Source organism: Cyprinus carpio, unplaced genomic scaffold (genome assembly GCF_018340385.1).
Source record: "Cyprinus carpio isolate SPL01 unplaced genomic scaffold, ASM1834038v1 S000006625, whole genome shotgun sequence".
Lineage (NCBI taxonomy): Eukaryota > Metazoa > Chordata > Actinopteri > Cypriniformes > Cyprinidae > Cyprinus > Cyprinus carpio.
The window spans coordinates 714,866-726,991 of record NW_024879257.1 but is presented as its reverse complement, the minus strand read 5'-3'; the positions used below and the strand labels follow the sequence as shown (position 1 = coordinate 726,991).

Genomic DNA, 12,126 nt, shown 5'->3' with positions numbered 1-12,126 from the left:
TCTTACCATTTTATATATCTGAAGAACCTTCTTTCGCCGGCAAAAGAACGGCTTTTGTGAAAAAGAAAGGTTCTTCAGATGTTAAAGATTCTTTTTGGAACCATTTTAGATAAAAAGGTTCTTCTAAGTTAGCATCCTTGAAGCACCGTTTATTTTTAAGAGTGAAAGTTTTAAAAAGTCGGCCATTTTAACAGTTCTTGTCAAGTGTCAAAATGAATGAGAGGCCAATCAAATCACAAGAAGGCGGGGCGTAGACAAAACGTATGTAAATTAGGGCCTATTTCATTTTTGCCATCATGATATAATTATTAAGCTAAAAGACCGTCATTGGATACAAATATCCATATACTTTTTTCTCCATAATTTAGGCATTAAATCCATTTTACATCCATGTTATGCATTTCAAGAGACTTAAATAATTACTTTTTATACATTGTGACTGTTAATAGAATTTTTATGTAATCCCCATTTTATTTTGCAAACATAAAAGAAAATCCTTCACTTCCAGGCTTTGCATCGAGTCCACAGCCTCGGGGGGATGCGTGAGGACATCTGTTCCTGGCCAGGGCCAAACTCCAGCGTCCAATCCCTTTCGCTGATCACACACCTTCTCCCGTGGACCTTAAAAAGCCGCTGCCACACGAATCAGTGCGCATTCGATCCAGTCTGCGAACAACCCCTCCACTTCTACAAGGACCCTCTGATTTCAACTTGGTGGCACGCTATACAGTCGTTGAGATGTCTCTTCAAACAATATTCTTTGAACCGGCCCCGCAAGAGTCTGCTGCAGGACTCATGCAAGCAGTTTCTCCTCCAAACCCACGGGCTGCACAAGTCCGTGGCGAAGGGCTCTCTGGAGATCGCGGCGCACAGTCAGGAGGATCTGAAGGAGGGGAACATGGTGCGCCCCGTCGCTGAGGAGCAGAAGGTGGCGAGAGTGAAGACCCTCCATGAGATGCCCGGACCCAGCACCATGGCGAACCTCATTGAGTTTTTCTACCGGGATGGATTCAGCCGCATCCACGAGATCCAGGTGAGTCGGCAGCGGTCAAATGGGACCACCGTTACGCGTTACTTTTCTTTCTGTGTTTGCATTTCAATGGTGTTTCTTCAAGTGCACAGTTTACACCTTCAATAAACGTTCAGCGGAAAAGACCCAGACGCCATCATGTAGACTCATCCATATGGTTTCATTTAACAAAAAAAGTCACATATTTCAATTTTATCTAAACTTTACTTTCGGTAACTTTTTATTTTACGAGTTGGCAGAAATACGTGCCAGAAATGGCCAGTGACAGTTGTTGCACAAGCGTTAAATAAACTTTAACGTTTACTTTAACGTAAATAAAGATTTATTTGTTTGGAACACTGTCAAGACTCGGCTACGTAATGTGCAGTGCGGACACGTGAGGTGTTGGATTACTTATGGGGTTGCATAAACCGGCGAGTGCAGTCTCCACCCCATCGCGAAGGACAGTCACAAACCTTATTTTATCCCAGGCGCAGTCTACACGAAGGATCAAATTCGAATTATATAGCATGCAGTTCAAACACCTCAAGAATGGCCAGCTATAAAGATTGACAGCTGATTTGCGCCACTAAGATATGAATGCACAGGAATGCAATTCCCTGATTTACAGTGCAGTGTGCGGGGGTGTTGTGTTCTAAAATGAGGAGGAAGTCCTCAAAGGTTTTTTTTTTTAAGTCAAATGTAAAATTCATGTCCCATGCAGTCACAACATTGCTTATGCTATCAGAGAAAGAAAAAAAATAATAATTTAATATTTTGCATTAACATGTAACCAATATTCCATTTATTAAAGCCAAGTATGAATCTCATGAAGTTAGTGTTTTTACATTTATTCCAAAATAATAGCTAACTCAAGGCATTAACAATATATTTTATTTGTGAACTTATGTTTAGCTATTCATTTTAATAGTTAACGTTTAACTAGGCTACTTTTACATTTTTTGAGTCATAGGGTCATCAAAGCTTGGTAAATTCACAGACATGGAGTCTTTAATTTTACCAAGCTGATTACTCACTAAAATCTCCCACAGAGATCATGTTTTCATGTCATTTTAAGTATTATTTTGACGTAACAAAGTGGTTAGGCTATATCTGAGTGTATGAGTCGTTTCCTGACTTCACCTGTGCCCTGATCTACTGAGTAATAGAAACTGAGAGGGGGAGAAGGTTAATACAACTGATAATACAATTATCAAAAATAACAGTCTGTGTTTAAAATGTAGAAAAACAATATTCTAAAATGAACTCTTCACTAATGGACAATGTTTCTTCAGAAAAACGGGTGATTTATAAACTTTTTAATGTTGTTTTTACATTAATCACTCAAAAGGACAAAACACAAATGTTTCAGCTCAAGACCTTCTTCAGGGTGTTTAGAAGGCCTGATTTAACCCCTATTATTTTGTTGTGTTCATATAAATTAATTTGTTTTTAAATTATATTTTGACTTGAATAAAACTAGCTTATATGTTAAAACGTAGATGTTAACATTTTTAAGTTACCATTGTATGTATATGGTATGTATATACAAGATGTTTCCTCTGAGGAGGCAATGGAGACAGTCTCCTCAAAATACTGGATAAGAAAAAAAAAATTGTAGTACAAAAATCATACAAACGGCAGTATTACAAAATAAACACTAAAAAGAAGACTTTTTTCATGGTCTCATATAGGTACATAGCTGCATTTATATGAGACAAATATTTAATCAGTTATGAAAAAAGATTCTATCAAGGAGTAAATATGCACAATCAGTTGTAATTAATGATGGAATTATGTGTTATATTTGGAATAATGATGAAAACCCTTGTTTGTATCTTGATTTTCTTTCAAATTGCAGTTCAGGAAATTCCTCTTCATGTCATTCCAATTCAAAATCCTGTGGAACATGGCCAGTTGAATTCAAATTCTAATGCACTGAAACAGAGCCCAAAACGCCACAGTACTTATCTAAAATGGCCAGTGGTGACTGGCATTGGTTTACAGGTATATATTAGGGATCAGTTACAGTTATGTTGTGCAACAAAGTCGTCTTAGGACTGTGAAAGATTAGAAATGTTTTCTGGCTGAGGAGACACAGAGGTGCCTTTGTGTTGTCTTATTTAGTATGAATAGCACTTAGGACTTGAGAAGGGGGATGAAAGTGGGCAAACTCACAATGAGGGACATCCATACTGGTAATTGTCTTCCTATGCATACTGAGCAGTTGGCTAAGAGCCATATGGTCTTTAGGGAGACATAGATATTGTCAGTAAATTTCAATAAAGCATTTACAGTTTGAAGGAAACATCTAAACAAATGACTTAGATGAATAAATTAGCCAAAAACAAGAAAAAAAAGAAATCCATCAAAAGTTAATTATATTTATATGGTTCAAATGCATTTCTGAAATCCACATTGATCAGCTTTTTACAAATCTTTTTGTAGTTGGAGCATTCTCAGAAGTATGGGAAGATCTTCAAATCTCGATTTGGACCCCAGCTGGTGGTGTCCATCGCTGACAGAGACATGGTGGCACAGGTTCTCAGGACTGAAGGTGAGACTCCTCAGAGAGGTAACATGGAGTCCTGGAAGGAGTACAGAGATTTGAGAGGAAGATCTACCTGGACTCATCTCAGCGTAAGTACATACTGATGGGCTTTCTTGGGGGGTGCTGTAGTCTAATGGATAAAATCGAAGATGGTAACTTGGTTTGTCTCTTGTGAACCTGCAATATTCCAATATATCTTTAAATTTTCCTCTATCTGATAACAAATATATGGTGTTATATGATCTCCAGCGAGGGTGATGAATGGCTGAAGATGCGCAGTGTTCTGCGGCAGCTGGTTATGCGGCCCAGAGATGTGGCTGTTTTCTCCCCTGACGTCAACGCCGTGGTGGCCGACCTGGTGGAGAGAGTGAAGACACTGCGTAGCCAGCAGGACGACAAACAGACTGTCCATAACATCAATGACCTGTTCTTCAAATATGCCATGGAAGGTGAGCCTGAGGGCAGAGTGTGCGTTATTGTGGTTAACTGGAAAGGAATAGGAGGGCTTTGTATAAATGAAATTTGATCCAGCTATTTAGGGAGTCTGAGTCTGGGTAACAGATGTTCCACAGACAGATAAGGAATTTTTGTGGAGATTTGTTTAATGTAAGTGTTGTTTTGTCACCTTTACGTACTTGTATAGCACTTTATACAAAAACAGTACAATACAGATTTTCAGTTTAGTTTAATAACACCTCAATGCTGCAAAGTTCACCAGTGATGAAACAACTGCACTTTTTAGCTACAAAAAGCAGCTCTGTAGAAGATAATAGAGTCTATAATCAGCTCAATTCAGATTAGTGTTGATTGCTGCAAAGTTAATCAATGATGACACAAAATGAATTTAAGCTAACTCTATAGAAGACAATAGTGCCATTAATCAGCTCAATTCAGTTCAATATTGATTTAATTTAATTTAATGAGTTTCAGTAAATTCAGTTCTTTTTATTATCTGTGTTTTTGTTCTGTCGCCAGGACATTCTGTTGCACTGTGGAAGCTTGTCACGAAAAACAAATTCCTTTGTATGTGATTCTGCTCAGTGGTCGCAAAGTTTAATGACGTCATAACTGATATTAAATATATACTTAACTTTTTTAGCCGTTTAAGTAGCTCTACATAAAAGTGACATTAATTAGCTCAGCTCAGTTTAAGTATTTTTTATGCGTTTTCACAAATACAGTATAGTTAGATCTGTAGAATTTTTTTGAATATTAATGATCTTTTAATTGTCATTTGCTGATGTCAAAAAACCGCCTACTAAATTCTTAGATGCAATATATAGTTGAAAGTATAATTTCTGATAAACCCTCTGTAGTGTGATTATTTGTGGATCTCACTTTACTCTTAATAGAACAGTGGATTAAAGATTCAGATAAGATTTAGATTAGCACATGAAAACCTTAGCAAATAATTGCTATTATCTGTGGGAGATTCAATATGGTAAATCCATACATGTGAATCAATATGTTATGAAAAACACAATTTTAAACTCTTTCCTAGGTGTTGCAACCATTTTGTATGAAACTCGCCTGGGCTGCTTGGAAAACAGAAATTCCCAAGATGAGTCAGGAGTACATTGCTGCACTGCACCTCATGTTCCAGCTCTTTCAAGACCACCATGTACGCCGGGGCCATTCCCTAAAATGGCTGCGGCCCATCATTCCCAAACCCTGGGAGGAATTCTGCAGTTCATGGGACGCGCCTCTTCAAATTCAGTAAGAGCAGAGGGAACTGTGGTGGGGTTCAGTGTCATTGTGCGAAAGTTGGTCTTCTTCACCTGCTACAGTTTTTTGTTAAAAGTTTGTATAAATGTGTGTTTTAGGCCAGATCCATGTGGACAAGAGGCTTTCAGAGATCAAAAAGAAGATGAAGAGAGGCGAAGAGATTAAAGGAGGGTTGCTGACTCACATGCTGGTCACCAGAGAGATGAATCTGAAAGAGATCTATGCAAACATGACAGAAATGCTTCTGGCTGGTGTGGATACGGTAAGGACTGGTCCAATAGCTGGGAAGTCATTGCTTCATGACTCGTAATTTAGGCACAAATTCAATGGGATTACCACGTGTAACCCAAATTAAATCTTGCTTTACTGAAGTTATGCTGCAGGCTCTCCAAGCAGTGAATGCGTGTATGGTGATTTGAAAAAGCAGAACAGACATTTTGTGTATTGAGACAGCTGGAGAAATGCTTTTGCATCTAATGGTGATGATAATTAACTCCTCCTCATCAGGAAAGCATCCAGGCGACTTTTTTCTCTTCCTGTGGAACTCTCTCTCAAATGGTCAAATCGTAACGGGGTGTCTGAGGTCTCCATGAGAAAAACTCTTGTGTTCACCTGACCTAACGCTGACCTCTCTCCATACATCTCACCCACAATAAACAAGACTCAAGCCAAGACTCTCCCATTTCACTGATGTGTCAGTTGGCATCCTCTTCTCTTTGATCTTTTCCCTCTCTGTTTTCTTTCAGTCAAAGATGATCACTATTAGCCAGCCATGTGAGCCAAAGCCGGTCATATAATCTTTCCCTCTCCCGCCTGTCTGTCTCTCTGTCTTGCTTGTTCTCTTTACCTCTATGAGGCAAGGTGCCTGTTTTTGGGTTCTTGCTCCAAAAAGGAATTAGTCACCCAAAAAAGGTGAACATTTTGATCACTGGAGCTGACCTTGAGCATCAGACATTTAAATAGCTTTTAGGCCGTAGATTTATCTGAGATAAAAAGTAATGATAAATGGAGAGAAGCATGGCAGGTGGTTCATTACAGGATGAAGAGGAGGAGAGAGGTGGCCTAAAAAGTGGGGGAGTGAATGATGTTGGCTGGGCAATCTTTGAAAGGAGGCTGAAAAAGCGGCAATGGGGGGTGGACAGGTTTGGGAGAATCAATCCAATCAATTGAAATCAGTAGAAATGAAATATGCAAAACATATAACATTAAGAGGCATTATTTGTCCCTTAATTTGATTTCCAGGGGCATTTTTTACCTTCATAAGTTAATTTTTTTTTAACTATATTAAAATGTATTCAGCATATTTTATAATTTTTTTTTAACTATATTAAAATGTATTCAGCATATTTTATGTCAAATTCTTACATTTATCAGTAAATTCAAAAAAAATATACATACATACACAAACTACCTAATAATTGTTAATTCTTATACCAATCAAAAAAAAAAATGAAATAAAAAAATAAAAAAATTAACCTCTGCACAAAAAAAAATGGGCACAGAAACTGAATTTAATGTGGCATTTAGATGTATTTACAACTCTAGATGTACTGTTTAATGCAGCTAAAAGGTGGAATGAAAGCATTTACATTGCTATTCCATAATAAAGTTTTATGAGATTCATGTTTTAAATATAAAACTCTGAATACAGAAATATAAAAGGTTGAGAAAAATGAAATTATACTTAAACTAAGTTAAATTAAACTAAGCGGAAATATTAAACAATGTCTTAATGAGTGAGTCATTTAATCACCACTTTGACCATTCATCTGAATCAAACTGCTCAAAAAAAAAACAGCCATATATGCATCATATTTCAAAAAAACACATTAAATAAATAAATTACTAAAACATATAACTTAAAATACTGTGGTATAAATCAATATGATATATGCATCATATTTCAGAAAAACACATGCTTTTATGATATTTCTTAAATATATCATGTATTATTCCCGATATCTTTAATTTTGGCATAAAGCATGAGAAATTAGTGTGGATCATGTGTGCTAATCTTACATGCACAGTTTAGCCTCCTCCTTGCCCCTCTACAGACCTCTCTTTCACATTGTCATGAAGCATATCTAGCGGAAGACATCCCAATATACAGCGTGACATTTTTGAGGAAGTCGACAGAGTGCTTAAGTAGCTGTCCTAACTGGAGAGGAGAATTCTAACTCATTTGTACCTTTGGTTAGCCATGGCTTGCTATAAAGAGACTCTCAGTGTGCTTCTCCTTTCCACCACCTTGCATTATTATTGCCGTTTTATTGAGCTGAGCAATAGAAATACAGTGATCATTCAAAAATCAAAAACAGTAGTAAACAGTGTCCTCACACCCTCTAACGGCATGCAGGAACTTTCTCCTGTGTGCCTGGAAATGCACGCTATGTTTGGCATTGAGACAGATCTGCATCGTCCGAGGTTATTTCCTTATCCCTGAAGGTAAAAGAACTATAAATCTATTATGGCTGTATGGCATTAATGCATTAAAAGCACATTATTTTTATATGCTTGTCTCATATAAAACATGCCAAAAACTGCCCGAGTAAGAAGGCCTAAGCTCATATAACTTTCTTTCCTGCAGCCTCTAGATTTAATTGCATTGACCTGGATATACACGAGCAAAAGCTAAAGTAGTTAAAAAGAAGTTACTTTAAAAGAAAAAACAATGTATTTACGACAAAAAAAGTGTATGACCTCTGCAATCGATTACTCCACCTCTATGGACTGAAGAGACCGGAGAGAACGTCCCCCGTCCCGCAGAGCGAGTTCCGAGGGTCCAGATCGTTGGTAGGGATTCGCAAAGGATGGCCTCTGGACCGTGTCGGATACTCCGGACTCCATTCCGGCCCCCCACACCCACCCCCCTTGAGGAATCGGCGATAGAATGCCAGCCAGGTTTAATCCGCCACGCCCGGCATCGGCGCAATATGAGAAAGTGTGGGGGAGGATCCCAAAGTAGCCGTATGCTGCTAGAGGACGCATACTAGGCGCTGCTAAGACACCATTTGCGGCTTGTTGTATATATGTGATAGCACTCAACCTGAATATCAAATACCATAAAGAACACTACACATTCACAGTTGTGATGTGAAAAAAACCTCCTCGCAAGATTTGATGTGTTCTCTTGCAATAGAAGACAGCATATAGTTCAATAGCCGAAGTTGTGAGATATATCTAGTTTCTCACACAGGTACGATGCTGGAGAAGTCTCAAAACTGCCTGTGCATCAAGCAAAGATCTTAAAGAATAGTAGGTGTCTATTAGTTAAGCAGCTCCAGTGTCCACAGCCTAACTTTGTATGTGAACCAGATTGGTTCCCTTGTTCATTGGTGTATTGACGTTCGCCTCGAGGATACAGTGTCTCCACACAGTTCCAGCCGATGATTATAATTCCCGATGGGCATGCTGATGTAGAAGGTCAAGATTGGACTCATGGCCTGCAAGCTGTCCGGGGCCGAGTAAGCCCAGTTCTTGAACCTAAATTTGCTGACGCATCCCTAATGTATCTGCCTTCATTACACCGGTTGTGCCTGTGCGAATTTAAAGTGGACCTTGATAATCGCATACTGTTGTGCTTCTGTGCTAGGATGATTGCAAGAGTGCGTCCAAAGACATTTTTAGTGTTTTTGTGTTATTATAGTGCCTCTGTCGCAGGCTTTTATACATGCGGTTATAGAAAGTGTTAGCTTTATTTAATGTAGGGACACGGACGTGTCCTGAGGTCTACTGAAGCCCTTCTTCTGCGTGGGAGAACAAGCCATATCAGGGAGGACCAAATATTTTAAAACTGTTCGGAGAACAGGCAATATTCTATGAATTTATATTAATAGTCTAATAATACGAATTACTCCAAGATTTGCTTAATTTACCTCACACTAATCTGTAATTTTCTCTTTTGTAGCTTTTTTATTTTGCTGCAGCCTTAATAATTACCATAAAATATGGTCAAGAAGAAAAGACCTTTTTTTGTATATAGAGGTTTTACTATTAAAATAGCTTTAGCACTAAGCTCATTATTTATTTAACATGGTAGGCTTCTGTAAGCTTAATGACTTTTAGCTTACAAGCAGAAAATTCCTAAAGCAAACATAAAGTAAATCCTATTACAACTACAAAGCTACTTTAGAAGACTGTGCTAAAATCCTGTCCTGTGGACACTAATATTAAAGGGATACTCCACTCCAAAATGAAAATTTTGTCATTAATCACTTGTCGTTCCAAACCCGTAAATGCTTAGTTCGTTTTCGGAACATGATTTAGGATATTTTGGATGAAAACCGGGAGGCCTGTGACTGTCCCATAGACTGCCAAGTAAATAACAGTGTCAAGGTCCATAAAAGGTATGAAAGTCGTCATCAGAATACTCCATCTACCATCAGACGTGCAATCTGGGTTATATGAAGCGACGGGAAAAAAAATTTGTAAGCGAAGAAAACAAAAATAACAACTTTATTCAACAATTCCTTTGTCAACAGTCTCCTCTGTGTCTCTCCATGTCACCGTATGCTGCGTATGCTCTTCTGTATCATCCGCACCAAAAGGATGCGCTGTTTTCTTTCAAATCAAAGCTAAATACACGTAGAAACACATAACCCTTCTGGACCTTAACACTGTTATTTACATACGGTGATATGGAGAGACACAGAGGAGACTGTTGACAAAGGAATTGTTGAATAAAGTCGTTATTTTTGTTTTTGTAAATTGTTCCTGTCGCTTCATATAACCCAGATTGCACTTCTGATGGCAGATGGAGTATTCTGAAGACGACTTTCATACCTTTTATGGACCTTGACACTGTTAGTTACTTGGCAGTCTATGGGACAGTCACAGCCCTCCCGGTTTTCATTCAAAATATCTTAAATTGTATTCTGAAGACGAATGAGCTTTTTACCGGTGTTGAAATCCATTACGGAGGTTAGTGATTAATTACAAAATTTTCATTTTGGGGTGGAGAGTATCCCTTTAAGATAAATACAGTGTAAAGGAAAAACACCTCAACCGCTACGAAAAGCAATCTCCGTCTTCTTGATTTCAGTGTGGCTATTATTATCTAATTTGTTATTCAAGAACGCAGGATTTTGTGTTGGCTACTCTTTAGTGGAAAAACATTTTTAATGCTTAAAATGCAAAATTATTGTCTCTCTTTTTTTGAGTGCGCTTAGCCTTATAGGCAAAACAGATGGATAATGGGAGCTGGTGGGAAATGAACTATTTTTTTGGATAAAATGAATGTTGTTTCGTTGAAGGTTGTGAACTTAATGCATTGTATGAAATTTGTAGAGTGTGTGAAATGCCTAAGTTACTGAATTTTATTGCGAATAAACTACACTTTGAAGACCTGCTGTGATTTGTCCATTTATTTGTTTGTTCTGTTTTAAAAGCATTATTTAAAACACCAAACACACACACACAAAAAAAATATAATAGTCTGTCACACTTACTGAACCATGTGAAAATGAATGAAAATTTGCCTCTCTCAGAACCTTTGCAATGAAATTCCATATGCAACATTGACTCAGTAACGACTTTTGCCCTCATAATTGTGATTATAAAATTTCCGTCCATAAACTTTGAAAAGAAGGCCCCAGTGAGCACATGACTTTGAGAAGCCAAAGTAAATGTAAATGCATTTATCCATCTCTATGTAGTCCTTACCTTTGTCCACCAGATGGCATGATGGTTTGACAGAGGAAATGAATTGAAGGCAAAAATTAACATATATTCTAAAGACCTCAGTTATATTCCCTCTTTGCCATTAGCGGGGATGACTAAATTAATCTAAATAACCAAGCGAAGTTAACCAAGCGTGAGGTACATTGGCACACAGCGGGACCGTGCCTGTAAATCGAATTGGAGTTATTTAAACTAGAGCTCCCTGGTCTGATTGGTGAAGAGGGAAGCGAACTACATTCTCTGATGGCTAAACTTGACGCGCTGCGAAGTCTTGGCCATCGAGGAATTAAATAGTTATTTGACAGGTCGCAGATGGCGCCTGTGGTAGTCACGTGAGTTGTTTGAGCCAAGGACAGCGGTGTCTGTTCTAAAGTAGTGTTTGCGTGGTTTTTAAGTGTACTTAAATCTAACATCTTTTGCTAAATGTGTTCGTATTCTCTTTTGGATTCGTTTTCTGAAGAGACCTTCGAATGCTTGTGCATTGCTTCGTCTTAGTCGTGATATTCGTCAATCGTCTCTCAGTATAATTGACAGGCATTGGATCTTCGTCGGTCGAGCGCGTTGAATCTAATGTAAACAAACACAGTTTAGTTAGCTTCGTCCACAAACTCGCTGATCACCGTCAATTATTTTTTTTGTATGTCCCTGTACGCAAACAGGGATTTCTCTGGAATCCTCTCAAGCGGCGGACTTCTACTTTCCGAACTAATGTGGTCGCTGCGTTCTCTGGAATCCTCTCAAGCGGCGGACTTCTACGTTCCGATTGGTTTCCGCCGAACCGCGTCATAGCTCATTACCATAAAGTTGCCCTGATTTCAACTCTCCTCGACGCTCTCAACGGCCAAGTCGCGCCGCGCCGCTCCTCGCCGCTGCTCGACGCCGGCTCACATTGAAAATGAATGACTCCCGTCCACCTCGACTATCTCGAAACATTAAAAAATAACAAACAGCAATACACAACAGATGACGATTGTTAGTTAAAACGTTCAGAATACGATTCCATATAAGGTTAGTATAGCCTAGTTCAGCACTTTGCGAATGGACAGCGACTCAAGTAGCACGTAGTAGCTTATTCTCGCGTTCTACAAGTTCAGTAACCTACATTTTTGGGAAACGCGCGAGGAATTGCGGCTAATGTTTATAACCTTGCACGTAGAGAGCG

The 12,126-nt window shown here is 38.5% G+C and overlaps 1 pseudogene; it reads left to right on the top strand.

The window, feature by feature from the left end:
• Positions 1-776: 776 nt before the first annotated feature.
• The window catches only part of LOC122144246, an 18,915-nt pseudogene continuing 7,565 nt past the window's right edge, over positions 777-12,126 (top strand).